At 42.4% G+C, this 26,291-nt stretch overlaps 1 protein-coding gene across 1 annotated transcript in view; it reads right to left on the bottom strand.

Annotated features, from left to right (window-relative positions):
- LOC131193532 (zinc finger protein 850-like) overlaps positions 1–26,291 on the bottom strand; it is a 332,320-nt gene that overhangs the window by 114,466 nt on the left and 191,563 nt on the right. The window lies entirely within an intron of this gene.

The following is a 26,291-nucleotide window of genomic DNA, read 5'->3' as shown; positions in this document are numbered from 1 at the left end:
CTGGTGCTTATTATGGGCCCAAAAGAAAATAAAACTGGGTCTTATTTTTGGGGAAACACAGGATATGTACATATGTATAATCTGTCCCCACCACTTCCAAGTATATTTGATGATTACTTTTTGCAGTTTTATGAACGCATGATTGACCCAAGTCAATAAATCTCATAATAACAGAGTTGGAAGGGACCTTGGAGGTCTTCTAGCCCAACCCCTGTCCAGGCAGGAAACCGTACACCATTTCAGACAAATGGTTATCCAACATCTTAAAAATTTCCAGTGTTTATTTATTTATTTATTATCATACTTATATACCGCACCATCTCCCGTAGGACTCAGGGCGGTTCACAGGCATATTAAAAGACAATATAATAAATAAGCATTAAAAACCCAATTAAAACTAAATATTATCATAGCCAAATCACTAAAAATGGTAAAAACCGGTTAAAAATCCCATTAAAATTTAGCTAAAACATTTTATTCTTAGGCTAGTCCAGCGCGCTGAAATAATAAAGTCTTCAGTTCACGTCTGAAGGTCCGGAGGTCGGGGAGTTGTCGTAATCCTGGAGGAAGCTCGTTCCACAGGGCTGGTGCCGCCACAGAGAAGGCCCTCCCCCTGGGGGTCGCCAACCTACATTGTTTGGTCGATGGCACCCTGAGGAGGCCCACTCTGGGAGCGCACGGGTTGTTGGGAGGCAATCGGTGGCAGAAGGCGGTCTCGAAGGTATAATAATAATAATAATAATAATAATAATTTAATTTTTATACCGCCCTTCTCCCGAAGGACTCAGGGCGGTGAACAGGCAAATAAAATAATACAATATATTACAATAAAACACATTTTAAAAAACTTATTCAAAATAGCCTAAATTTAAAATACCATACAAAATATAAAAAAATAAACCCCAATAAAATCCATATTTAAAAAACCCTATTTAAGCCAGTCCTGCTCGAAAGAATAGATATGTCTTCAGCTCGCGGCGAAAGGACCGGAGGTCAGGATCTTTCCCGGTCCTAAGCCATGGAGCGCTTTAAAGATGGTAACCAAGACCTTGAATTGCACCCGGAAGGCTACCGGTAGCCAGTGTAGACCGCGCAGGATGGGTGTTATATGGGAGCAACGCAGTGCTCCCTCTATCATCCGCGCGGCCGCATTCTGGACTAACTGGAGCCTCCGGGTGCTCTTCAAGGGGAGCCCCATGTAGAGAGCATTGCAATAGTCCAGGCGGGAAGTGACGGCGTGAGTGACCGTGCGTAAGGCGTTCCGGTCAAGGAAGGGGGGCAACTGGCGAATCAGGTGAACCTGATAAAATGCTCCCCTGGCGATGACCGTCAAGTGATCCTCCAAGGACAGCCGATCATTCAGGAGAACGCCTAAGTTGCGCACTCCCTCCCTGGGGGTCAGTACTTCCTCCCTCACAGTCAGCAATGGTGTAAGCTGACTGTACTGGGACGCCGGCACCCACAGCCACTCTGTCTTGGAAGGGTTGAGTCGGAGCCTGTTCCTCCCCATCCAGACCCGCACGGCCTCAAGACCTCAACGGCTTCATTGGGGTGGTTCGGGGTGGAAATGTACAGCTGAGTATCATCAGCGTACAGATGATAATCCACCCCGAAACCATGGATAACCTCACCCAGGGGCTTCATATAGATGTTGAACAGGAGAGGCGAGAGAACAGACCCCTGAGGCACCCCAAAAGTGAGGCGCCTTGGGGTCGACCTCTGCTCCCCTGCCAACACCGCCTGTGAACGGTCAGAGAGATAGGAGGAGAACCACCGATAAACGGTGCCTCCCACCCTCAATCCCTCCAACCGCCGCAGCAGGATACCATGGTCGATGGTATCAAAAGCCGCCGAGAGATCTAATAGAACCAGGACAGAGGAACAACCCCTGTTCCGGGCTCTCCAGAGGTCATCCACCAACACGACCAAAGCCGTCTCGGTGCTGTATCCGGGTCTGAAACCGGACTGGAACGGGTCCAGATAGACAGTTTCCTCCAGGTGTTGAGGAAGCTGATATGCCACCACACTCTCAACAACCTTCGCTAAGAAGCGAAGGTTGGAGACTGGACGGTAGTTAGCTAAAACAGCCGGGTCCAGGGAGGGCTTCTTGAGGAGGGGCCTCACCACCGCCTCTTTCAAAGCGGCGGGGAAAACATCCTCCAACAAAGAAGCGTTGGTAACTCCCTGGAGCCAGCCTCGTGTAACCTCCCGAGTGGCCAGTACCATCCAGGAGGGACACGGGTCCAATAAACATGTGGTGGAATTCAACCTCCCCAACAAATGTTGGAGCATTCACGACTTCTGCAGGCAAGTCATTCCACTGATTAACTGTTCTAACCGTCAGAAAATTTCTCCTTAGTTCTAAGTTGCTTCTGTCCTTGATTAGTTTCCACCCATTGCTGCTTCTTCTACCCTCAGGTGCTTTGGAGAATAGTTAGACTCCCTCTTCTTTGTGGCAACCCCTGAGATATTGGAACACTGCTATGATGTCTCCCCTAGTCCTTCTTTTCATTAAACTAGACATACGCAGTTCCTGCAACCGTTCTTCATATGTTTTAGCCTCCAGTCCCCTAATCATCTTTGTTGCTCTTCTCTGCACTCTTTCTAGAATCTCAACATCTTTTTTACATTGTGGCGACCAAAACTGAATGCAATATTCCACATGTGGCCTTACCAAGGCATTATAAATTGGTATTAACACTTCACGTGATCTTGATTCTATCCCTCTGTTTATGCAGCCCAGAACTGTGTTAGGTTTTTTGGCAGCTTGCTGCACTGCTGGCTCATATCTAAATGATTGTTCACTAGGACTTCAAGATCCCTCTCAGAAGTACTACTATTGAGCAAGGTACCACATATACAGTACCGGTGCATTTTGGTTTTTGGCCTAAATGTAGAACCTTACTTTTTTCACTGTTGAATTTCATTTTGTTAGATAGCGCCCACTGTTCAAATCTGTCAAGATTCTTCTGTATCTTGAGCCTATCTTCTGGAGTGTTGGCTATTCCTGCCAGCTTGGTGTCATCTGCAAATTTGATGAGTTTCCCATCTATCCTCTTGTCCAAGTCATTGATGAAGATGTTGAAAAGTAGTGGGCCTAAAACAGAGCCTTGGGGTACTCCACTGCGTACTTCCCTCCATGTGGATATAGTTCCATTGAGGACTACACGTTGAGTGCAGTTGGTCAACCAGTTATGAATCCATCTGGTGGTGGTGCTGTCTAACTCACATATTTCTACTTTATCTAGTAGTAGGTTATGGTCTACTTTATCAAATGCTTTACTGAAATCCAAGTAAATTATATCGACAGCATTCCTCTGGTCCACTAATTTTGTCAAATAATGCAATAAGATTAGTCTGGCATGATCTGTTTTTGACAAACCCTTGTTGGCTTGGAAGTCAGTGGGAAGGATATGATCACTTGGACAATCAGATAAGGCCGACCGTAATGGAGGCCTTGCCCTGTGAGGAAGGAAGCCGTAACTTGAATCAATGCTCCATCCAAGAAGGGTTTGAGAGTATTTTTTATGTCCTTGAGAATCCAAGAATGTCAGTGGTGGAAAAAAAACACAGATCTGCCTATTGTGGGAAAAGCAAAGATTATAGAACACAGCTGATTATGCCGAAGAGGATCCAAACTGGGAGTGGTTGGCACAGGAAATCTTCGGACTTTTGTCTGGAGGAAGGGAGAATTATCAAGAATGTTTGTACTACTACAGTGGCGGTCGAACAGCCCGGATTGAGCATAATTTGTGTATAGGATCAATTGTTGTATAAGTGATTGTATTGTACACTGGTCAAATTGTGGGAATTATTATGGAAAATAAAAAATTTTGCCCTAAAAAAAAAAAGATAGCTACAGAAGACAGAATATATATAGGTTATCAAACAGTCCTTATGTTTCAAGATTTATGAGCTTGTGCCTCCAACCTCATATATTAATTGTGATGATTACCTTGAAATAAGCAAGCTATCTAAGAAAGAAATATTACCACTGAACATGTGCAGAATGCTACTTGTTTGCAGAAAAAAAAATACTATTTGGGAGGCAGAGATAAGACTTCTGGAATTTTTACAATTTTTTAAAATAAAATTTTACAAATTGTGAAAAAAAAAAAGAATGTTTGTACTACCTGTCTTGTAGGAGTAGCTGCACACCCACTATTCAAAGACAAACGGAGGTTATCCCCTTCACCTACCTCCACATAAAGCAGGAGTCCTGAAACTTTTCAAACGGGGCCAATTCACGGTCCCACAGACTGTTGGGGGCTGGACCAGCTGGGTGGGCATGGCTTCTTGTGATGTGACTGAGTGGGCGTGGCCAATTGAGCAGTCAATTAATACACAGCAGCCTCCTTTTCTATTTTTTTATGGATGAAGTTTTTGTTCTAAGGTGGTTGTTTTTTTTACCAGGGGGTGGGAGGGAGAGGTTGGCAATGCCTGGGGAAGGAAAGACATGCCTTCCACTGGTCTCATGACTATATTTAAAGGGCCAGCTAATGTCAATGGTGTCGGGAGATTCATTGGTGAGGTGATAGTGACTGGATGTGCGATGTTTACTGGTGCAGTAACTGGAGTTGGTAAATTGACAGGTGTGGTGCAGTGGTGGGTTTCAAATTTTTAGTACCGGTTCTCTGGGTGTGGCTTGCTGGGCGTGGCATGGGAAGGATACTGTAAAATCTCCATTCCCACCCCACTCCAGGGGAAGGATACTGCAAAATCCCCATTTCCTCCTGATCACTGGGATTTGGGAGGCAGAGAATAGATGGGGGCGGGGCCAGTCAGAATTTTTACTACCGGTTCTCCAAACTATTCAAAATTTCCACTACCGATTCTCCAGAACTGGTCAATACCTGCTGAAACCCATCTCTGGTGTGGTGAGTGTTAACAGAGAAGTCATGGACAAAGCAAGGGCTGGTTATGGTAACGGGGTGGCCTAAGCTCATTGGGCTGGAGATGTTAACCATGCTCAAAACATTGGCTGGTCTTCTCATATTCATTGCAGCAGCCACAATGCGAGGAGCTGCTCCTTTGGTACTTGTGTCCTCCTCAATTGTCCGCAGCTGTGCCGCTTTCTCCAGGAAAGCAGCCGTGTCCCAAGCACGTCCTTTCACAGCCCCTTCATGGGCCGATTATGCCCGAGAGGTTCCACACTGGAGAAAAGCCGTATCAGTGTTCCCAATGTAGCAAAAGCTTTAGTCAGAACAGCTTCCCAGTTGTTCATGGAAAGGCTCACACCAGAGAAAAACACTACCAGTTGTCTTGATGTGGCAAAAGCTATAGCAAACAGGCCAAGCTGATAATACTCCAGAGGATTCATACAGAGAAACCACACATATGTTCAGATTGTGGGAAATGTTTCAGTCAGAATTCCAATCTGGTGATACACTAGACAACACCCACAGGAGAGAATCCATTTGAATCTCTGGTTTGTGGAAAAAGTTTTCGTCAGAATTCCCATCTGGTGATGGACCAAAAGACTCAGACAGGAGAGAAACCGTATGAGTGTCCAGATTGTGGAATACATTTTAGTCAGAATTCTGATTTGGTGAGACACCAGAGGACTCACACAGGAGAGAAACCATATCCAGATTGTAAGAAAAATTTCAGTAGAAATTCCAGATTGGTAATACAGCGGCGGATACACACAGGCAAAAGACCCTCTGAATGTCCTGACTGAGAGAAAAGGTTCAGTCGTAATTTTGAACTGGTGATATACCAGAGGAATCTCACAGGAGAGAAACCCTTTGAATGTCCTATCTGTGGGAAAAGGAATGGTTTTTGGGAGTGGTTGGCATAGCAATTCTTCGGACTTCTGTCTGGAGGAAGGGAGAATTATCAAGAATGTTTGTACTACCTGTCTTGTAGGAGTAGCTGCACAACTACACTATTCAAAGACACACGGAGGTTATCCCCTTCACCAACCTCCACCTAAAACAGGGGTCTTCAAACTTTTTAAACAGGGGCCAATTTTCAGTTTGAAAATGTTGGGGTGGGCAGACCAGCTGGGTGGGTGTGGCTAAGACCTCATGTGACTGGGTGGGTGTGGCTTGCACTCCTGGCTGGTTCTTGCTCTGTTGCACTAAGGCCCAAATAGTCCTATTTCATTGGCCATTCCATGGGTAGGGGACATGCCCCCTCAGTCGATTTCCTCACTGAAGAGGTAGCAGAGATTTCCAAACCCGGTCCTGATTGTAACTCACAAATGATGCTGCCCAGTTGCCCAGTAAAGCAGAATAAGTTGCACTGGTTATCCACTGTATTAGTAGGAGTCCCAGGGCTCACTTCAAAAATATTCATAGCCTGGCTTGCACACTGGCTAATCTTAATTTGGCCTCAGAAATACTGGGTGCAATAAACTAAGGCAGGTTCAGGAAGCAATCCTTGGAAATGGGCAGCCTTAATTATCTACTAAAGCACAATCATGGCTGCAAAGAATTTTGGGACATATGCTTGCTTCAAACCTGACTGAAAGCTCACAGAAAGTGACATCAGACATCTAACAAGAATTGGCACAGAAAATCGGATACTATACATTTCTTTTCTACGTAACAGAACTTCTGCTCTGGCTGCTAGACCTTCGTGGGTGGAAGACTCTCCTTTTGGGGGCCACTGCCATCATCATCATGAGAATCCTCTGCTGCCTCCACTGGTGTATTTTCCCTTGTCCCAATAGCCTGCAAAAATCACCTCCCATTTCAATAGACCCCAAGTAAGGATGCCAGGCAAATATCCCTCGTGATGTGCCAGGTATACAGAAAGTATAGAGACCATTCTAATAGTTTGTAGGTTGGGCAATATATGTAAATATATAAATAGCCCAAAAGGGGGGAATTGTGGGAAGCCCCTTCCCCAGAGAATGAAATATTTTGGGGGATATTTTTTTTTATAAATAATTTTTATTTCCATTTTCCAGCATCATATTTATGTACAAACTATTATCCATCATTAATCATTAATTTTTATTTATTACTGATTCAGGCCTGCCCGATTGCCACTTCCTTTCTTCACAACCTCCCTCTCTACCCTCTACTACTTTCCCATCCTTTATCTCCTTCACTTTACTACTTCCTCTCCTCCTTCTCCACTCCTCCCTTCTTCCACCCTATCTAACCTTCTTATTCCCCTCCGCCTTCTCTACTCTTTCCTACCTACTTTCTTCCCTCCTTCTACTCCTCTCTCCTTTTCTTCCTGAAATGGCAGTCGAGCATCCCCAATATCATTTAAAAAAATTTAATTTCATATCTTCAAAAATTACTGTACATTAATAATCAATCCATGTATCATTTTCCCCTCCTCCCTTCCCCGACTTCCCACAGCAAATACCGGGTATTATGACCAACAATCACAAACTAAAGTATACAAAATATACATAACCTCCCACTTTTAAAAATTTAAAACTTTAGATCCCCTCACAATAAAAATAAAAAGATAGGAAAGAATAATAAAAAAAAAAGAAAAGAAAAGAAGCAATACCAACTTCACATATTACTTCTTCTTACAGTCCATTTTTAAAATTAATCCATCTTCTCAAATTCAATTTTTTTTCCACTTGTATATTCCTTCAGATTTCATAAATCCATTTCTCAAATTACTGTCCATCTTCTCGAACTCAAATTTTTATCACTTATATATTTCTTCAATTGCCATAACATTTAATGTCCATTCTTCTTACAGTCCATTTTAAAAATTAATCCATCTTCTAAAGTTCAATTTTTTTCACCCACTTGTATATTCCTTCAAATTTCATAAGTCCATTTCTTAATTTACAATCCAGCTTCTCAAATTCAAATTTTCATCACTTATATATTTCTTCAATTGTCATAAGATTTAATATCCAATCTTCCAATACTACTCCATCAATCAAATATCATTTCAAATAACATCTCTCAAATATAATATTTCCAGCTTAACTTCATAACTTTTACTATCTATAAACATATCATTTAAAACAAATAATCATTTAAACTACATCCACAATATAACAGTAAGCAGTTAAAATCATTACATCCACATTATCTAAATTCATAAATTTCACTTTCCATCCTTCACAATTGAATAATATCATCCCATAGATTTATACCATACGAATAGCAAATAACAAAAATCCTATAATTTATATCCTAAACAAATCAATTCCAAAAATTAACCATAATCATCATATTCACATCTTAAACATTCCTCCCCTCTCCCATTCTATTTTCCATCATTTCCAAACCAATTAACTTAGCATCTAACAACAAAGGATTCCCACTCTTTAAAACATTAATATAAAAATGTCTCGCTTTCATAACTGAATTAAGAAAATACTTTCTGCCTCTAAAATTCACTGACAAACCCACTGGGACTTCCCATCTAAAATATATCTGATGTTTCTTAAACTCATCCACTAAAAAAGCAAATTCTCTTCTCTTTCTTAACATTTTAGGAGGAATTTCCTTCATCATTTTTATATCTTGTCCCAATATTTGGAATTTATTTTTATAAAAGGCTTGCAAAATTTCATACCTAACCTTTTTAGTTGTAAAATAAATAACCACATCCCTCGGTACTCTATTTTGTCTTGCCCACCAAGAATTAACACGATAAATTCTTTCAATATTAGTCTCAAAATCTTCCGGCTCCACACCCTTTATCTGAGCAAGGGCTTGCGTAAAAATCTCCTTTAAATTTTTCTTCCTATTTTGTTTCAACCCCCTCACCCTTATAGCATATTCCATTAATCTATATTGTAATATTACTCTTTCTTCATCTGCTGTCGCAGCTGGTCTGCAACACGTATTCGTTATCCAAGGTTCCCTGTTGATGTTGTCCTGGGTTCCCGCAGGAACGAGTCTCAGCCCTCGCCGAGACAATTTAGGGGGTCCTCGCAAGGACGAAAGAAGCCGAATAAAAAACACCACACCAGAAGTTTTTCAAGATGAGAGAGCACGAAAAGGGGTGCCCGGGGTGATGTTGTGTCCCCTTTTATTAAGCAGTTTTTACAGGGAGGGGTAACTACAGCAAGCAAGCAAGCAGCATATAGAAAGTTACCAATCAGCGAGCGTCAGAGTATACGTGTTAGCAAAATACCACCTGATTTACAAGAAATCATACATTTCACCGTAATAGAAACCTAACTCAGGGGAAGCAAAACTAGAAACCTAACTCAGAGAAAGCAAAACTAGAAACCTAACTCAGGGAAAGCAAAACTTAACTTGAGGATGCAATGCTATGGGTACCATAAATCATTTCTGTCATGTAGCACTGAAAAAGGTTAAGTCAAGTTCTCACGGCTGTGAGGCCTAAGAAAACCTGAACCAATGATATATCCATATGTCCTCTGTTTTTATTTTTTAAGATGGTTAATATTCTTCTAAAGCTATGACATCCCCAGTGGATCCCCCCTCCGGGAGAGCCCGCAGGGAGCCAGTACGCTTTTCCAAAGGAATGGTTCCCGATTCAGAGTCTTCATCAGCCTCAGAGGCTAATTCTAAAAGAGGTTGTTTATATTCATTTTCAACAGTGTGCTTTAGCAAGAGAACATCATCTCCAATACTGTTTAGTCGTTGTTTCAAGAATGCTAGAACTCTCCCCATGACACATGGGCCAATTGTACATGCAAGGAGCAACAAAATCAGAGGACCGGCTAGGGCAGAGAGGAGGGTGGTCAACCAGGGAGAGAGATTGAACATTCCCTGATACCACGTGTAGGATTGAGAACGCTCTTTTTCTCTATCTTTCAATCGGGTATTCAATTCTGCCATAGAGTCAAGCACAACACCAGAACTTTCAGTGTAAAAACAACATTCTTCTTTCAAAGCTACACACAGACCGCCCTGTTTTAAGAATAGCAAGTCCAAACCCCTTCTATTTTGTAAAACAACTTCGGAGAGAGAGGTCAGGGAATTTTGGAGGGCAACCATAGATTGCTCAATGCGTTTGAGATCAGCATCTATTTCAATACTGAGCCTGCGGATGTTTTGGTCAGCCAAAACCATTCCTGCAATTCCAGTTGCAGCACCAGTGGCTCCTAGGCCCAGGAGAAGGGCCAAAGTCATAGTAGTAACCACCTCCCGTTTGGTTCGTGGAAGGTATTGGGGTGTTTCCATGCGAGAAAAGAACTCATTATTGGAAAAAACAGACATTTTAGGGAGAAGATAAACCTGAATGCAAAAAGCTTGTTTTGTGTGTAAAATGTCTCCACTGACACATGCAGTAACACCCGTAGAGCAGGCCCAAATAGAGCCATTGGAAGGAATAAAAAACTGACTGTTTAAACGTTTGGAAAGATCTGCAGTTGGTAGAGTAGTGTATATTATAGTCCACCCTCCAGTGTCAAGTCCTAGCCCTTCTTTGGATAAGTATATTGTGCAGGAAGTATAGGCATCCGAGGAGGCATTAATACAAAAGTGAGAAAAGTTAGAGGGTACATACCCAAGGCAACAACCTTGACCTTCAATTGAGGATACCGTTATAGAAGAGTTAAAAGGTAAGGCGGAACCTATGGCCTCATAAAAAGGGGGTTGAGAAGACATACACAGCCAACACCTACTATCATTGTTAGGAAAAGTACGGGCTGCCACAAGGGCATCATGCGCAGAGGAGACCAAGGACACCAATGGATTGTTGCTTTTAGTCAAGGGCTGTAAAAAGGGCGAATTGACTTGTTTGTTTGGGCCCACAGGTGGGGATGTTTCTAAGGACATGGTAAGACGAATTATGAATATATTTCCTGGATGACTGTTTCCGGAATTATCGTTCGACCTTCCCCCCCATCTTTTCCCTTTAATCCATTCAGTAATCGGAAGACTCCTTCCATGAGATGTAAAAGTAACAGTCATAGGATTAAGGCGAACGCCGCAGCAGGCCCAATTGGTGCAGAAATTCCAAGGCAAATTGTTATCAGGGCCTAGTATAGCTTTGATATAGTCAGTAGTATAGGGAGCAGTCCACCAAATCTTTCCGGTTGACACACATTGCCAGGACTTGCAGTACCAATCAGAGATGGTCCCACATTCATCTAGGTGGGAGAGATCAGTAAGATGTCCTGGGCAGATATACAGGCCTGGACCAATTTTCCAGACGTCCCGAGGGGAAGGATCACATTTTGTTTTATGTTTAAATCCATGGGTGCCGACCAGCATTTCAGCAAAGTCAAAGTAAAGTGCAGGAAACCAAGGCCACAGAGTTCGATTAGAGATGGAATGAAGGACGTTTCCTTGGAAGTCCAAAATAGTCCAAGTATAATTTGCGGGACGATGCAGGTTCTGCTGTGCTCCGGATAAGGAGCGCCGCGAACGGAGAGCTGCAGGGGTAGAAACGTGGGAAGAGGGCAAGGAGCGAAGTACGCCAGAGGAGAAATGGGTAGCAGAGAGAAGGGAAATTTTCATGTACATTTAGGAAGAGAGGAAGAGGCATTAGAGACAGAAGAGGCAAGAGAGATCAGGGATAGGATCAGGAGGATCTTCATCTTTCTTTTTTGGTTGATTGAGATGACAGGGGCGAACACAGCGAGCCGGAACCCACAGGACTCGATCAGGCAATTGAACTGCAGCGTAGCCTTTTCCCCAGGTAATCAATTGAGCTGGACCTTTCCAAGCTGGATCTGGAAGATGCCTATAATATACCAGAGGACGAGAAGAGGGGAGGGGAGGAGTGGAAAACTGTCTCGAGGCAGCAGTGGAGGCAGGAGATCCGGTTAGATTAAGAAAATTCAATGAATACAAGCAAACATTTAATACATTTTGCAACGCCGGGAGTGTCGGGGGGCTGATGCCTTTTGACCCCAAGTGTCTGTCCAAGGCCTGTTTAAGAGTCAAATTCGCTCTCTCTATAATGCCCTGGCCCTGGCTATTGAAAGGAATGCCGAATTTATGGATTATTGACCAGCGATGGCAAAATTGTGCAAAGGCAGAGCTCGTATAGGCTGGTCCATTGTCAGTTTTTAGAGTTTTTGGACATCCCAACGTTACGAAAGTCCGAATACAATGATTAATAACTTGTTTTGCGGTTTCACCCCTTTGCAAGGTTGCCATGATGAAACCTGAATATGTATAAAGGATGGATATTGAGTTACATCCATTTGCCATAGTTGACAGGCCATTGTTCCTCTGGGGTTGACCCCCATCGGAAGAGAGTTACCTTGGCGGCTGCAAGTAGGGCATTGATGTATGATCAGATGCCTCAGCAGCCGTGAAGCCAAATTGTTTCATAAGCGCCTTTTTGTTTTGATGAAAATAGGAGTGACTGTCCCAAGGAGAGACAGGAGAAAGTGTCAAAAGAGAGGAGGCAGAGGTTGCAGCGTCTGCTACATTGTTCCCTTCCTGGAGAAAACCAGGAAAAGGTTGATAGCTTCGTATATGTGTAACAAAATAGGGATGTGTACGTTTGTAAATGAGAGACTATAAAGTTGTGAAAAGAGAAGTGAGATTAGAATCAAGAGAAGGGGACTGTCAGGCTACCTCCGACAGTAAATAGGAAAGAATTCACCTTGACTCCATTTGGAATGAAAACAAGTACTTTTACTTTTACAGTCTTGATAGCAGCCAAGCAAAGCTGGAACTGAGACAAAATATGGCTAACATATCATATCCCCCCAATTGTCCCTCCTCCTCCAGGAGGTCAGGCTGGTCTGGTCCAATGCCAACTCCTTCACGGCCCCTCGTGGTAATCTTCTTCCACAGGTCTCTGGATGTCAGTCAACTTAGGAATGAAGCGTCGGTTAGAAAAGCGCGCGCTGATAACACTCAGTAATCAATCATCCCTCCCACCTGTTATGTCAGCCGACACCCATAATAGGCTCCTTTCCCTCACCCTGGACGGAGGTATGATACATCTCATCTCCTTAACAGTTTATAATACAGAAATAAACATTTTACATTCTATCTACTGATATAATCATTCAAAACTATATGAAGATTGGAGTGGAGGCTGACATTCGGCCCTCCTGCAACAAGGACGTTAGTCCTAGAAAGAAAAAAGAGAAGTTAGGGTTTGTCAGGATATTTTTTATAGAATTGTGCTATCTTTTCCGATGCACGAACATCTTCTTTGTTCACCCATTCAGCTTGGGATAACGGGAAATGTTTCCAGGAAATAAGATATTGAATTTTATTTCTATGTTTTCTTGAATCTAAAATTTCTTTTATTTCAAAGTGTTGTTCTCCCTCTATGAGAATTGGTATAGGAGGGGGTGTACGGTTAGGACGGTAAGTAGACGTGTGTTCAGGTTTCAGCAAACTGACATGGAAAACGGGGTGGATTCTTCTAAGTGTTTTTGGTAAATCTAGTTGTACCGTCACGGGTTGATGATTTTACTATGGGGAAAGGTCCCATATTTGGGTCCAAGTTTCTTAGATTTCTGAGTGGTTTGAAGATATTTGGTGGAAAGATAAACCTTATCGCCCACTTGATATTTGTTTTCAGGGGACCTTTTTTATCTGCTTGTTTTTATGCGCACGGTGAGCGTGCCGATCGCTTATGAGTCATTTTCCATGTGCTTTGTATTTGATCTATCCATTCTGACAAAGAGGAAACAGTGGTTTCTTCCTTTGGGAGTTCGAGATAGGAACAAAATCTTGACCTGAAGCTATTTTAAAGGGAGTAAATCCTGTGCTACTATGAATTGAGTTGTTGTAGGCAACTTCAGCAAAAGGTAAGAGATCAGACCAATTGTCTTGCTGGTAGTTAACATAACATCGCAGATATTGTTCTAGTACAGAGTTCTAACGTTCACAGCTTCCATTAGTTTGAGGATGATGGGAGGAGCTTAATCCTTGGCGGAGCCAATGAGTCGTAAAAATTCTTTCCAAAATTGAGAAGTGAATTGAACTCCTCGATCTGAAATGATGCGATCAGGAACTCCGTGAAGTCTATAAATGTGTTGTACAAACAACTTTGCTAGAGTCTTTGAGGAGGTATTTTTGAACATGGAATAAAATGGACTTGTTTGGAGAAAAGGTCAGTCACAACCCATATAACAGTATTGCCTGAACTTTCAGGTAATTCCACTATGAAATCCATGGATATTTCTTTCCATGGGGTTCCTGGGGCTACAGTTTGAAGTAGTCCAGGAGGTTTTCCTGGAGGCCTTTTGGATGATGCACAAATAGGGCAACTTGCTACATATGCTTGAATGTCTTTTTAAGACTTGGCCACCAAAACTGTCTTTTTAAGAAGATGCAAAGTTTTCACAAATCCAAAATGCCCTGCCATTTTGGCATCATGGCATCGTTGTAGGATGGTTTCTCTGAGTGATAGAGGAACATATAGTTTTGTTCCAATCCAAGCTAGTCCATCACGGAGTGTGCATTCATGGAATGGGTTAAGTACCAGTCATCGGTGTTTAAAGCTTCTTTAAACGACTTGGTTAGTTCATCTGGGAGTGAGGGGTCAGCTTTGGAGTGGCTTCTAGTTATTGCTGGGGCCGCCAACTGTTGTAATGGAAGTATTGGTTGAACCACCTCGGAGCGAGTGCAATTGTATTGGGGTAAACGTGAGAGAGCATCTGCTAAGTTTTTCCCCAGGAATATAATGTAAAGTAAAATTAAAGCGGTTAAAATATTGAGCCCAGCGGGCTTGTTTAGGTGAAAGTTTTCTAGGAGTCTTTAGAGCTTCTAGATTTTTGTGATCCGTCCAAACTTCAAAAGGATGATTTGAACCTTCTAAGAATTGTCTCCATGTCCGTAGAGCCCAATGAACTGCAAATGCTTCCTTTTCCCAAATAGCCCATCGTCTTTCAGTTTCAGTCAATTTTCGAGAAGTGAAAGCACAGGGTTGTAAATTACCATCAGCATTGTTTTGGAGCAGGACGGCTCCGACTGCTACATCACTTGCATCAGCTTGTATTACAAAAGGAACATCCATGTCAGGGTGCTTTAAAATAGGTTCAGCGGCAAAGACTCGTTTTAATTTTTCAAATGCAGCCTGACATTCCATTGTCCATTCGAGAGGTAATGATGGTTTGGGTTTCGTGTCTCCTTTAGTTTTTAAGAGGTTAGTGATTGGTAAAGCAATTTGAGCAAAGGAGGGGATGAATTGACGATAGAAATTTGCGAATCCTAAAAAACTTTGGAGTTGCTTGCGTGTGCGTGGGGGGGCCCATTCCAGGACAGCTTTCACTTTTTCTGGATCCATTTCTAGCCCATCAGCCGAAATGCGATACCCTAAGTAGTCTATTTTGGTTTGATGGAAATCACATTTGGATAGCTTGCAATATAGTTCTGCAGATAATAACTTTTTGAGTACAGCTCTTACTAGTTTAATATGTTCTTCCATTATTTCTGTATAGATAAGTATGTCGTCAAGGTAGACAAGAACTCCTTTGAATAAATGCTGATGGAGTATTTCATTTATTAGTTGCATAAAAACTGCGGGCGCCCCCTGCAGTCCAAATGGCAGTACTCGAAACTGGAAACATCCTAGTGGACAGTTGAAAGCGGTTTTCCATTCATCCCCCTCTTTTATACGAACTCTGTAGTAGGCTTCTCGCAGGTCCAGTTTGGTGAAGAATTTTCCCTTCGCTAAATGTGCTAACATATCTTTCATGAGTGGCATGGGATATATGTTTTCGCGACACGGCGTTTAGGTTCCTATAGTCAACTATAAGACGAAAGGAGCCATCTTTCTTTTCCCGGAACATCACTGGCGCCGCTACACGAGGCCTAGCCGGTTGGATAAAGCCCCGCTCTAGGTTTTTGTCTATGAATTTACGTAGCTCTCCCAATTCCTTTTGGGTCATGGGATAAGCTTTTGGCTTTGGAAGCTTTACCCCCGGAAGGATGTCTATGGCACAGTCAATAGGCCTATGGGAGGAAATCGTCTGATGCTTTCTCACTAAAGACTTCTCGCAAGTCCCAGTATTCCTTGGGTATTCTCTCTCCCGCTCATCCGCTCAATCATTGCCCCTAACTTATCCTGGTGTAAGGTCACGGTAGGTCCCTTCTTGGGTTTCCTTTTCCCTTTTAAGGTTTTGGAACGGAAACGAGGGACTCCCGTTCTCCAGTTAATATGGGGGTTCCATTTCTGCAACCATGACAAGCCTAACAACAGGGGTTGGTCCATTCCTGGGGCTACTATGAAGTTCAGAATTTCGCGGTGGTCTCCTATTATCATTTCTATGGGTTCCGTTACGAAATGGGCGGGCCCTCCCCCTGCCACAGAGCCATCTAACTGGGCAAACGCTATGGGCCTACTTAAGGTTCTCAACCTTAGTTCCATTTTTCTACTAGTTCGACTGACCATACATCTAGTGCATCCAGAATCGAGTAGTGCTAGCAGTTCCCCCTTATTACCCGAAGAGGGTACATGTAGATTAACTGGAATGTCCAAGGGGCCCCGTGCCCAACTCACCAGAAGGTCTTCATCGGACTCTGACGTGGTTTTGCTGTCGTCAGTATCAGTCGACACTTCGCCATCCTCCTTGATGGGCGTGCCCTTCTTGGCAACGCCCTCCCCCACTTTTGCTGGTTTATGCGCCTTAGCTGCTGGCTTCACTGGTTCCTTTTCACCACCAGGGGTCGCGCTTGGTATCAACTTAACCCTACAGTCGGCTGCTCGGTGGCCTTCTTTACCACATCTGTAGCACGCAGACGAACGTGGTCTTCCTCCCTCCAATCCAGGGACAACCCTATAAGGGCCTTCTGGAAATCCGCCAAGGGATGGCCTCCAGTGCGCTGTCTTCTGCCGGTCCTTCACTAGCTCGATTTCCATCTCTGCTGCCAGGGTGTACCAGCCATACAGCGTAGTTGGAGAGGCTCGTGCTCGACACAGTTCATAGAGATCTCCATTCAGACCATCTTTGAAAATGTCTACAAGGGTCACCTCCGACCACCCTCTCATCAAGGGAACTAAATCACTGAACTCCTGGTTATACTCAGCCACCGGTCTCCTCCCTTGCCTGATGGTTTTCATCCGACCTTTGGCCTTTTGCTCTGCCAGGGGGTCCTCAAACCTCCTCCTCAGTGCAGTCATAAAATGCTCGTAGTTTTGCAGTAAGGGGGAGTGGTTTGTATGTAACGACACATACCACGCAGCTGCTCTTCCGGTCAAATTATGAGTCACAGCTCTCACTTGTGCTGCCTGTGACCAGTAATCTTCCCCCCAGTCTATCATGTGGTCATTCACTTTCGCCAGGAACAGTCCCAACTCCTTCGCATTTCCATCAAATTTCTCTGATATGGGGGGAATTTTTGGCTTTTTCCTTCCCCTGCGCGGCCTTGCTTGGTCAGCAGGTGGCGCCCGGCCCTCATCCAATTCAGCTTCCTCTGGGGAGAGAGTTTCCAGCCCTGGGTCTTCAGAAATCTCATCACCCTGGAAATCACCTTTAGCTGGCCCCTTTGTATTCTCTTCCTCCTCTTCTCCCTCCCACCTGGAGGACCGAATAGGGGATTCATACCTTTGACGAGCTGTTTGTCTTACTTTCACCTCACGGAAAAGACGAAATGCCTCCTCCAACTGGCGGTTGTCTGTTAACTCTCTCTCTTCTTGCCAATCCGAAAGTCTCACCGTGCCCTTTTTTTTCCTCTTTGTTACTCCAGACTGAAACTTTTCGGCACTTGGCTTCCACTTCTCCTCTTCCAGCCTTAATTGCTCAATCCACCGATCTCTGCAATCTTCCAGCTCAGGGTTAAAAGTGTCAGCAAAAATTCCTCTGGACGCCTCCCCCAGCTCAGCCGGCAGCAGGCCTTCCATCACATTTGGGTTTTCTCCCCCCCCCCGGTATTGCAATTGCAATCCTGGTTGGTAGACATGATGTGTGTTCCAGCTTAATGTCAGGCTACCTCCGACAGTAAATAGGAAAGAATTCACCTTGACTCCATTTGGAATGAAAACAAGTACTTTTACTTTTACAGTCTTGATAGCAGCCAAGCAAAGCTGGAACTGAGACAAAATATGGCTAACATATCATATCCCCCCAATTGTCCCTCCTCCTCCAGGAGGTCAGGCTGGTCTGGTCCAATGCCAACTCCTTCACGGCCCCTCGTGGTAATCTTCTTCCACAGGTCTCTGGATGTCAGTCAACTTAGGAATGAAGCGTCGGTTAGAAAAGCGCGCGCTGATAACACTCAGTAATCAATCATCCCTCCCACCTGTTATGTCAGCCGACACCCATAATAGGCTCCTTTCCCTCACCCTGGACGGAGGTATGATACATCTCATCTCCTTAACAGTTTATAATACAGAAATAAACATTTTACATTCTATCTACTGATATAATCATTCAAAACTATATGAAGATTGGAGTGGAGGCTGACAGGGACAAGTAAGATTGAAAAATAGTTTTTACTATTTGAGTAACATATAGACTGTCTAAGATGAGGTTGAAAGGTTCATCAGAAAAGTTTTGAAAAGCCATTTGTCTGAAAGTACAGAGAAGAAAGAAAGTTGAACTCTGTTCTTCACTCTGTCTGGGCAGCCGGTCCATCCTGGAGAAAAAGTCATTTTTCTTCTTTCCAGCACTTTTAAAATTCATACTCACATAAAAGCAGGGACAAAGAAGAGATGACACAACTTGGGGAGGGGGTTTACATACAAATCTCAGTTTTGTTTTTTTAACAAAGGTACTATGTGGAAGACAGAGAAAAAGACAATCAATCAATAAAAACCCAACTCCCACCCTTTTTATTCATGTGTGGAAGTTGGTCACTAACAAATTCATGCTATCAAAAACTTCCAAAAACAAACCACATTCTTAGCAAAATCACCATCTGTCTTACTTTACTTTTCTAACTTCCTAAAACCTTCTCAGCACTAGTAACTCTCTCTTCACATTCTGTAACCTTCTAACTTATCACATCCTATAACTTTCTAACTCATCTCTGAAATAGTTCCTAAAACAGGGCACATATTGTGCTGCTAAAAAAGAAAAAGAAACAATACAAACAGCAAATAAGGGGCATACTGAGTCTGATTCAAAAAAGAAAAACATGGCGGAAGCTTTAGGGTGAGTCTGTTTATGTGGAAAACCTGAGTGCATTTTCCAAAAAACAGATTTACGCTTAAAAAAAAATGCATCCATACATAAGAAGATAGCCATGTGTCTGAAATGCTGTAGGGTTTCCTGCCTGGGCAGGGGGTTGGACTAGAAGACCTCCAAGGGTCCCTTCCAACTCTTATTATGTATGTTAACAGCTGCAAAAATACAAAGCTAAATGAAACATTTTTAGTCAACTCAGTGCTTTGAAAACATTTATAAAGGTATAGGTTTAATCAGGCAGGTTAAACCTCAAAAAGTTCCAGAAAAGATAAAAAATTAAAATTAAAAGCAAAATCAAAATTGTATGCATGATTAAAAATTAAAATCAAAATTGTTTTCATGGTTAAAAGGTAAAATCAAAAGTGTTTTCAGGGTTGAAAATTAAAATCAAAATTGTTTTCAGGGTGGAAAAGAAAATATATCTGCATAGTTTTTACATAGCTCTTTGCAAAAGCAATGCTTCCAGAGAGCCTAATTGCCCCTCCCTTCTCAGACAAGAAAGAAGAGAGAGAAGAAAAAAAAATGGAGTGGGGGTGAATGGTTCTCCCCTGTAGCCCACCCTTTTCCCTGGCACAACAAGGAACGAAGGGGGGAGTAGTTAAGATAAGCCAGAGGGCAGAGAAAAAAAGTTAAAAGAGAAAAAAAAATGTCCAAAAGTAACTCACTTGCTTGCAAAAGGAAAAAAAAATGTTTTATTTTTTTTCCCAAAAGTACCTGGCTGCTTGCATACAGAATTTATGCAGACAGATACACATAAAGACACACACACTGGACACACACACACATGCAGAGACAATTTCTCACACATGCATACATTTCTTGCAAATCCAAAAGACAACACAGAAATTTCACACCTTCTCAATGAGTTTTGCACATACACACATTCCATGCAAATCAAGCATCACAATTATCTCTACAATTCTTATGCAGGTCTGAAAATGATCACATACATACATACACAAGCACACACATCATCAAACAACATTTACAGACCTGGGGAACTTGTCTGAGAAAACTCAGCAGTTTAAATCATGACTGTGATTGTGGATCCTTTTAAGTCATTTTTGATAAGGCAGAGGTCCTGACAACTCTCTAAGTGACGTCTGCAAGTAAAATGAGGCATTCAAAGATCATGTGCCAGATGTACAGAATTTTTACAGGGGCTCTTGGACTTTCATGGAAAAAGGTTCCCAATTTTTTCCATGTAGTCGCTGTGAGCAAATCCTTGTCCAGATTGTTTCCAGATATAGAGAAGTAATTGAACCAAATCAGTTGCTGGTTAGTCTGAGCACCCATGGGGGAAAGGAAGGGGTGCTCTGGGGGAAGGGAGGCAGTTTTCAAAGCAGGGATGGAAGAAGCGGGTATAGGTTTAACTTCTGGTTCAATATGCTTTGAGAGTTGAAGGCAAGGGGCTGAAGGGACAGCAAGCACAGAGTTAATTTCTAGGCAACCAAGGCAGAAAGGGTTCCTGCAGCCGTGTCTGCATCCTCCGGCGGAGGGGGAGACACTGCAGGAGCAGAAAGAGCTGTGTCTGCAGGGGGAGCAGAGGCAGCTACAGAGACAGTAGGAGACTAGAAAAGAGGTAAGAGATTTTTTGGAAAGAGGATAGACAGTGGTGCCATTAACCTTTTGCAAACAATTAGCCTTCTTCACCAGAGAGTAAAGCTCATGCCTATCAATGATGAGACTTTCGAGTTCGAGGAGCCCATTACTTACGTGTGCACATGTCGCGTCCGGATGGGTAAGCAATGAGGGTGAAGGTGACGCACCGCTAGACAACGATCGCGCCTCTGGACAACTCAACAGGATAGGACGAGCCCCCAGATGTCGCAGCTGGTCTGCAACACGTATTCGTTATCCAAGGTTCCCTGTTGATGTTGTCCTGGGTTCCCGCAGGAACGAGTCTCAGCCCTCGGCGAGACAATTTAGGGGGTCCTCGCAAGGACGAAAGAAGCCGAATAAAAAACACCACACCAGAAGTTTTTCAAGATGAGAGAGCACGAAAAGGGGTGCCCGGGGTGATGTTGTGTCCCCTTTTATTAAGCAGTTTTTACAGGGAGGGGTAACTACAGCAAGCAAGCAAGCAGCATATAGAAAGTTACCAATCAGCGAGCGTCAGAGTATACGTGTTAGCAAAATACCACCTGATTTACAAGAAATCATACATTTCACCGTAATAGAAACCTAACTCAGGGGAAGCAAAACTAGAAACCTAACTCAGGGAAAGCAAAACTAGAAACCTAACTCAGGGAAAGCAAAATTTAACTTGAGGATGCAATGCTATGGGTACCATAAATCATTTCTGTCATGTAGCACTGAAAAAGGTTAAGTCAAGTTCTCACGGCTGTGAGGCCTAAGAAAACCTGAACCAATGATATATCCATAATCTGCCCTATCTACCTTTGCCTGTATATCTTCCATCTTATTATCTAAGTTCCAATTGTTTTGATTTTTTTGAATTTCTTCTATTTTCCTTTGCAACTCTCAATTAGCTTTATTAATTTCTACAAGATCATCCTCCAGCTGAATACAAGAGCTCAATATTTGCAATTGCAATCCTGGTTGGTAGACATGTGTGTTCCAGATTAATGTCAGGCTACCTCCGACAGTAAATAGGAAAGAATTCACCTTGACTCCATTTGGAATGAAAACAAGTACTTTTACTTTTACAGTCTTGATAGCAGCCAAGCAAAGCTGGAACTGAGACAAAATATGGCTAACATATCATATCCCCCCAATTGTCCCTCCTCCTCCAGGAGGTCAGGCTGGTCTGGTCCAATGCCAACTCCTTCACGGCCCCTCGTGGTAATCTTCTTCCACAGGTCTCTGGATGTCAGTCAACTTAGGAATGAAGCGTCGGTTAGAAAAGCGCGCGCTGATAACACTCAGTAATCAATCATCCCTCCCACCTGTTATGTCAGCCGACACCCATAATAGGCTCCTTTCCCTCACCCTGGACGGAGGTATGATACATCTCATCTCCTTAACAGTTTATAATACAGAAATAAACATTTTACATTCTATCTACTGATATAATCATTCAAAACTATATGAAGATTGGAGTGGAGGCTGACAGGGACAAGTAAGATTGAAAAATAGTTTTTACTATTTGAGTAACATATAGACTGTCTAAGATGAGGTTGAAAGGTTCATCAGAAAAGTTTTGAAAAGCCATTTGTCTGAAAGTACAGAGAAGAAAGAAAGTTGAACTCTGTTCTTCACTCTGTCTGGGCAGCCGGTCCATCCTGGAGAAAAAGTCATTTTTCTTCTTTCCAGCACTTTTAAAATTCATACTCACATAAAAGCAGGGACAAAGAAGAGATGACACAACTTGGGGAGGGGGTTTACATACAAATCTCAGTTTTGTTTTTTAACAAAGGTACTATGTGGAAGACAGAGAAAAAGACAATCAATCAATAAAAACCCAACTCCCACCCTTTTTATTCATGTGTGGAAGTTGGTCACTAACAAATTCATGCTATCAAAACTTCCAAAACAAACCACATTCTTAGCAAAATCACCATCTGTCTTACTTTACTTTTCTAACTTCCTAAAAACTTCTCAGCACTAGTAACTCTCTCTTCACATTCTGTAACCTTCTAACTTATCACATCCTATAACTTTCTAACTCATCTCTGAAATATTTCCTAAAACAGGGCACATATTGTGCTGCTAAAAAAGAAAAAGAAACAATACAAACAGCAAATAAGGGGAATCTGACTGAGTCAGATTCAAAAAAGAAAAACATGGCGGAAGCTTTAGGGTGAGTCTGTTTATGTGGAAAACCTGAGTGCATTTTCCAAAAAACAGATTCACGCTTAAAAAAAAAATGCATCCATACATAAGAAGATAGCCATGTGTCTGAAATGCTGTAGGGTTTCCTGCCTGGGCAGGGGGTTGGACTAGAAGACCTCCAAGGGTCCCTTCCAACTCTTATTATGTATGTTAACAGCTGCAAAAATACAAAGCTAAATGAAACATTTTTAGTCAACTCAGTGCTTTGAAAACATATATAAAGGTATAGGTTTAATCAGGCAGGTTAAACCTCAAAAAGTTCCAGAAAAGATAAAAAATTAAAATTAAAAGCAAAATCAAAATTGTATGCATGATTAAAAATTAAAATCAAAATTGTTTTCATGGTTAAAAGGTAAAATCAAAAGTGTTTTCAGGGTTGAAAATTAAAATCAAAATTGTTTTCAGGGTGGAAAAGAAAATATATCTGCATAGTTTTTACATAGCTCTTTGCAAAAGCAATGCTTCCAGAGAGCCTAATTGCCCCTCCCTTCTCAGACAAGAAAGAAGAGAGAGAAGAAAAAAAAATGGAGTGGGGGTGAATGGTTCTCCCCTGTAGCCCACCCTTTTCCCTGGCACAACAAGGAACGAAGGGGGGAGTAGTTAAGATAAGCCAGAGGGCAGAGAAAAAAAGTTAAAAGAGAAAAAAAAATGTCCAAAAGTAACTCACTTGCTTGCAAAAGGAAAAAAAAATGTTTTATTTTTTTTCCCAAAAGTACCTGGCTGCTTGCATACAGAATTTAAGCAGACAGATACACATAAAGACACACACTGGACACACACATATGCAGAGACAATTTCTCACACATGCATACATTTCTTGCAAATCCAAAAGACAACACAGAAATTTCACACCTTCTCAATGAGTTTTGCACATACACACATTCCATGCAAATCAAGCATCACAATTATCTCTACAATTCTTATGCAGGTCTGAAAATGATCACATACATACATACACAAGCACACACATCATCAAACAACATTTACAGACCTGGGGAACTTGTCTGAGAAAACTCAGCAGTTTAAATCATGACTGTGATTGTGGATCCTTTTAAGTCATTTTTGATAAGGCAGAGGTCCTGACAACTCTCTAAGTGACGTCTGCAAGTAAAATGAGGCATTCAAAGATCATGTGCCAGATGTACAGAATTTTTACAGGGGCTCTTGGACTTTCATGGAAAAAGGTTCCCAATTTTTTCCATGTAGTCGCTGTGAGCAAATCCTTGTCCAGATTGTTTCCAGATATAGAGAAGTAATTGAACCAAATCAGTTGCTGGTTAGTCTGAGCACCCATGGGGGAAAGGAAGGGGTGCTCTGGGGGAAGGGAGGCAGTTTTCAAAGCAGGGATGGAAGAAGCGGGTATAGGTTTAACTTCTGGTTCAATATGCTTTGAGAGTTGAAGGCAAGGGGCTGAAGGGACAGCAAGCACAGAGTTAATTTCTAGGCAACCAAGGCAGAAAGGGTTCCTGCAGCCGTGTCTGCATCCTCCGGCGGAGGGGGAGACACTGCAGGAGCAGAAAGAGCTGTGTCTGCAGGGGGAGCAGAGGCAGCTACAGAGACAGTAGGAGACTAGAAAAGAGGTAAGAGATTTTTTGGAAAGAGGATAGACAGTGGTGCCATTAACCTTTTGCAAACAATTAGCCTTCTTCACCAGAGAGTAAAGCTCATGCCTATCAATGATGAGACTTTCGAGTTCGAGGAGCCCATTACTTACGTGTGCACATGTCGCGTCCGGACGGGTAAGCAATGAGGGTGAAGGTGACGCACCGCTAGACAACGATCGCGCCTCTGGACAACTCAACAGGATAGGACGAGCCCCCAGATGTCGCAGCTGGTCTGCAACACGTATTCGTTATCCAAGGTTCCCTGTTGATGTTGTCCTGGGTTCCCGCAGGAACGAGTCTCAGCCCTCGGCGAGACAATTTAGGGGGTCCTCGCAAGGACGAAAGAAGCCGAATAAAAAACACCACACCAGAAGTTTTTCAAGATGAGAGAGCACGAAAAGGGGTGCCCGGGGTGATGTTGTGTCCCCTTTTATTAAGCAGTTTTTACAGGGAGGGGTAACTACAGCAAGCAAGCAAGCAGCATATAGAAAGTTACCAATCAGCGAGCGTCAGAGTATACGTGTTAGCAAAATACCACCTGATTTACAAGAAATCATACATTTCACCGTAATAGAAACCTAACTCAGGGGAAGCAAAACTAGAAACCTAACTCAGGGAAAGCAAAATTAGAAACCTAACTCAGGGAAAGCAAAATTTAACTTGAGGATGCAATGCTATGGGTACCATAAATCATTTCTGTCATGTAGCACTGAAAAAGGTTAAGTCAAGTTCTCACGGCTGTGAGGCCTAAGAAAACCTGAACCAATGATATATCCATAATCTGCCCTATCTACCTTTGCCTGTATATCTTCCATCTTATTATCTAAGTTCCAATTGTTTTGATTTTTTTGAATTTCTTCTATTTTCCTTTGCAACTCTAAATTAGCTTTATTAATTTCTACAAGATCATCCTCCATCTGAATACAAGAGCTCAATATTTGCGCAATTGCATCCTTTACCATTTTCATTTCCCACTTCTGCTCTTCCACCACTTCCTTAAAATCCAACATCTTTTTCTCTATTTCATCAAATTTTTGATCTATTTCTAAAAAATGACTCTCCAAAAACTCCTGTAAAGAATTTCTTAATTCCTTTTTAATTTCTTCTTTTAATTTTTGAATCTGAGCTGAGGAAATTTCAAAGTTTTTAATGACTTTTGGCACTATTTGCTTAAAAGCCATTTTTTTAAAAAAAAAATAGCTTAATAATGGACCAAGAAGAAGAAAAAAAAAATTCAAAAAGAAAAATTCAAAAAACTTTTCTTCTAAATCACTATAATCCCAAAGAAGAAAAAATATATATAAATCATAAGATTCTCGTTTCTTCCATTTAGTCAGTATCTTCCTATATATCTTCTATTTCGACACTAGCTGTTAGTAAGCATTTCTTTAACTTTCGTTTTAAATACACACATTCCACAAAATACACACATTCCACCGCCATTTGCTTTCTTCTCTCCTATCTTCGCAGCAAATATATCCTCAGGGGCTTGCAGTCTTCTTACAAACAAGTGTTAAAACTCCAGTTTCTGCTCCGTCCATGTTACAGTCCATCATAAATCAACTCCAGCCGTGGAAATTGGACGCTTCGTTTGTCCGCCATAAAGGCAGAAGCCTCGCCCAGCCAGGAGCTTATCAGGCTATGGAAGGAGAACTCCCCGTAAGCCTTAGAAGCTTATTAGGGTGTCTCAACTTCAACCTGAATGCTCATCTTTCCTTCTTTGCCCGAAGGAGAGAATTCCAAGCTGTCGGACCCAGATTTACGATGTCCTGACAGCTCTACTGACTAGGGAGTTAGCAGCTAAATCATAGCTGCTCTCCACGAAGCGGAGCCATACCGGAAGTCCCAAATATTTTGGGGGATATTAAAAGAGCTAGAATATTATATTTCTCCAAAGGAGAAATGGAGAAATACGTTCTTAGGGGCAGAATCAG

The sequence above is a fragment of the Ahaetulla prasina genome, chromosome 2, assembly GCF_028640845.1.
Source record: "Ahaetulla prasina isolate Xishuangbanna chromosome 2, ASM2864084v1, whole genome shotgun sequence".
In the NCBI taxonomy this organism is placed as follows: Eukaryota; Metazoa; Chordata; class Lepidosauria; order Squamata; family Colubridae; genus Ahaetulla; species Ahaetulla prasina.
Note: the sequence above shows the minus strand (reverse complement) of the source record. Positions and strands in the feature narration are given on the sequence as shown.